General features: G+C 36.6%; 1 protein-coding gene across 1 annotated transcript in view; it reads right to left on the reverse strand.

The window, feature by feature from the left end:
• LOC111722523 (pleckstrin homology domain-containing family A member 5-like) overlaps positions 1–4,420 on the reverse strand; it is a 143,082-nt gene that overhangs the window by 135,294 nt on the left and 3,368 nt on the right. The window lies entirely within an intron of this gene.

Genomic DNA, 4,420 nt, shown 5'->3' on the forward strand with positions numbered 1-4,420 from the left:
ACAGGAGTCTTTCTTTATCACCCTCAGTAGACTGGCGTAGAGTCACATAGCTCACAGCAACCTCCAATTCCTGGGCTTAGGCAATTCTCTTGCTTCAGCCTCCCAAGTAGCTGGAACTACAGGCACCCACTACAACACCCAGCTATTTTTTGTTGCAGTTTGGCTGGGGCCAGGTTTGAACCTGCCACCTTGAGTATATGGGGCCGGTACGCCACCCACTGAGCCACAGGCACCGCCCTATTCTAATGTTCTTAAGCAGTTAGGTTCCCCACCTTCATTCATATTCTGAATTGTAATAACTACAACTCTTGGAACTCTACTTGTAGGTAAATCTGGAATTCTCAGCTCACATTAGATCCAGCTATCACAGATACTGAAACCAAACCTCATTAGCCAAACTTGAGCACTGCTCTATTTGCACATCTAAGAAAAATGTCAATGTTCAGAACTTAGAATCTTAAGTTAAAAAAAAGTAATATATGTAGGGAGCAGTGGCTCAGGCCTATAATCCTAGTCTTCTGGGAGGCAGATGCTGGTGGATTGTTTGAGCTCAGGAGTTCGAGACCAGCCTAAGTAAAAGCAAGACCCCGGCTCTACGAAAAATAGAAAAATTACCAGGTACCTGTAGTCTCAGCTACTCAGGAGGCTGAGACAAGAGGATCATGTGAGTCCAATGTTTGAGCTTGCTGTGAGCTATGATGACACCACAGCACTCTACCCAGGGCAGCAGAGTGAGACTCTGTTGTCTCAAAAAGAAAAAAAAAGGCAATATGGAAATACAACCTCACAAAACTTATGTTCTATTTGACTACCCTGCAAGTGTTGTTTTGATTCCCAAGCCTACAATGACCTTTAAATAACCAGAACAAAGTTTAATACTATTCAGAGAGCACTGTTCTAAGATTTATTTGGCACTTAAGTTGACTATCGTAAAGCTTTGAAGGACAAAAGAACAGTCAATGACACATCCATTTAAAGCTACCATGACCTGTCACTACAGAGTCATTAAACAACATTTTCAAGGAGTAAGCAGAAAGCTTTCTAACTTTGAACTATTGGATTTAAGATTATCTTCTGTTCTTTATGGATAAGTTATTTACTTTCTAGTGAAAATATGCAATATTTAAAGCCACACTTTATCAGTTATAAAATTCACTGATAATTTCTAGCATTCTTCCTAAAGATGAATAGCATGAATAAAATTTGAAAAAGTAATACAGAAATTCAATAATCAGACTCAAACTCTATGCACATATTTACACATACACACACACAATTAAGAAGCTGGCTAACTTTCTCAGAAAATTATTTTCTCAAGAAAAAATGTAAGTATTAAATATTTATCCTTAAGAACTTTCATTTATTACTGTTTTTGGCCAAATGGATGCAAAAGAAAATACACTCTCTGTATGACATATTTTGTTGACTAACTATAAGCTTGAATTAAAGAACCAACTTCAAAAATTGTATAAAGGTAGGGCTGTGTGCAGTGGCTCATGCCGTTAGTCCTAGCACTTGAGGAGGATGAGGTAGCAAGATCTCTTGAGGTTAGGAGTTTGAGACCAGCCTGAACAGAAACAAAACGCCCATCTCTACTGAAAAACAGAAACAAATGACTAGGTATGGTGGTGCAAGCCTATAGTTGCCCTATATTCCCAGCTACTTGGGAGGCTGAAGCAGGAGGACAGCTTGAGCCCAGGAGTTTGAGGCTGCTGTGAGCTAGGCTGACACCACTGCACTCCAGCCCCTGCCACAGAGCCAAAGCAAGACTCTGAAACTGAGTATCCAATTCAGAGCTATAGAACTCTTACTCTGATCAGGTCCCCTGTTGACATTAGCACTAATATCTGTTTAGCTCCCCAGGAAAGAAACGTATAGAAATGTTTTACTAAGAAATGTAAGCACAAAAAGCAACAACAGAAAGCAAGTACACACAACTCTGATACTACTTGCTTCACACTTACCTGTGGTTATCTATACAAAGCTTAAAGACAGAGAACAGTTAAACAGGCCAGGAAAGCTAAGTAACTTACTTACTTGCTTTTTTTTTTTAGAGACAGTCTCACTTTATTGCTCTTGGTAGAATGCCATGGCATCACAGCTCACAGTAACTGCCAGCTCTTGGGCTTAGGAGATTCTCCTCCTAAGTAGCTGAGACTACAGGTGCCCACCACAACGCCCAGCTATTTTTTTGTTGGAGTTTGGCTGGGGCTGGGTTTGAACTCGCCACCCTCGGTATATGCGGCTGGCACCCTACTCACTGAACCACAGGTACCGCCCAACTTTCCTATTTCCTACATCTTCTCTTGGCACTGTGAGATCACTTTCTAGAGTATTGTAATTCCCAGAACAATATAAAAGTCAAAGAAAATCAGAAATGGGATGGTCTTTGGAAGCTGCCTTTTCAGTCAGCCTAATTTAAAGATGTGAAGACTGAGCTCCCAAGTCATTTAAGAAGGTTAAGACCTGGCTTGCTGCCCACAGCTCAGTGGTTATGGCGCCAGCAATATACACCAGGGCTGGTGGGTGTCTGTAGTCCCAGCTACTTGGGAGGCTGAGGCAAGAGAATCTCTTGAGCCCAAGAGTTTAAGGTTGCTGTGAGCCGTGACACCACAGCACTCTACCAAGGGAAACATAGTTGAGACTCTGTCCCCCAAAAAAGAAGGTTTAGACCAGTCCAATTCTTGATTTCCCACTGCAATTATCTCTTTCCCTTACTACCTACATAGATACAAATGTCAATAACAAATACATCAAAAGATAAATTTTTTGGCAACGTGCCATTTTTAACAAAAATCAACATGAGATTCAATAATATATGTGAAGGCACTCTGTAAATTGTAAAGTTTAAGATATAAGTATACTCCTATCATATTAGAATAATAAAACATTTTTAATTGCTCATAACAGTACAAGTAAGTAAATTGATTCTAGGAAGTTACAGCCTGCATTTGGAATTTAAATAATCTTAAAAGAAATTAGTCTTCTGACATAATCCAAAAAGATAAAGCAGTAGCACCTAACATTCAGTAAATCATATGTTTGTCAATGGCTTGTTTACTTAAAAATTTGATGAGTGATAGATTTCTACAATATGCTAATTTTAGACAAAATTCACTTTGTAATAAATTGTTCATTACTACTTTTGTACATGATTATTGGCGATCTATTAATACCAACCACATTCTTAAAACCTACAAGTTTAAATACCTTCAGAGTTAAAGGAAAATAGGTTTCTTAATATTGTCTTAATTTTCCTGAGAAACTTATTTGGAAAATCATATAAAATTCTAGTTTGAGTCAACACACAAGAAAATCTAATCAAAATGACTAGTATAACAAAAGCAAACTCAAAGTCTTTTTCCCAACAGCTTAGTTCTAAATTAAAACATGCATATTCAGCCAACAAAGAATAACATTTTGTACTGTCAAATAAACATCCAAGAATGTACGTACTTACAAAAATTAAAATATTGAGAACTGAAATGTTACCTCTCTTCTTACACGATCAACTAGGTTTCATATAAAGTAGACAGTCAAAATTACATTGAATAAATGACCTCAACTGAAAAATCTTCAGAAATACCAATACTACACAGAGAAAAAAAGGACTCTTTTTAAGACAACACAAATTCATTTTCATTTAGGATGAAAATAACCACTAGAAAAACACTTGGGGTATGCACTTTATTCAAGTTTTTTTTTTTTTTAGGCCATCTAATAATGTATAGCATAATCTCCATTCAAAGGACTACATCATGAAATTACTGTGTTCCTGTATGTTCTGCTTTTTCTATTTCTACATCCAAAAGCATGCATTCCTACCATCTATAAATATCCCTTGACATTTTATACAAATATCCTTTTAAAAAGGGTAAAGAACCATACAGGTAATTACAATTTAGTGCAAGTATGGCATGACCTTAAAAAACACCACTTAGTAAGAATAACTTACTATTCTCAATAAAATAAAGGTAACTTTAAGCAGGCATGTTATTATCAATAAACTACTGAAGTCTCAATCAAATCTTGTATTTAAACATTCTCTTTCAACCTCAGTTCATTAAAATTAAACAACACAAAGTTCTTAAGCAGTTTCTGATGTTTACAAAACCACTTTTACATTTTCTTGGGTGATTAAACATTTTCTGACATGACGCTGACCTCCAGCTTTGTATTTGTCTCTAAGACCTGCTAAGTTATAGAATTGGTTTTAAGGTTGGTATTGACAGGTCTTTTTTCTCAAGCTCTATGGAAAGCCTTTTTATTCAAGCACAAACACACCAAGAAAACATATTGATTTAGATATATTTAAATAAAGAGAAGCAAAATTATAACCAATGCTTCTACATTTGCTTGTGAAAAATGCAGTATTTATTTTTGTTTACTTTTACTTTTTGCCCTGTCATTGTTCACCAGA

The sequence above is a fragment of the Otolemur garnettii genome, unplaced genomic scaffold (assembly GCF_000181295.1).
Source record: "Otolemur garnettii isolate 467f Iridium unplaced genomic scaffold, OtoGar3 scaffold00271, whole genome shotgun sequence".
In the NCBI taxonomy this organism is placed as follows: domain Eukaryota; kingdom Metazoa; phylum Chordata; class Mammalia; order Primates; family Galagidae; genus Otolemur; species Otolemur garnettii.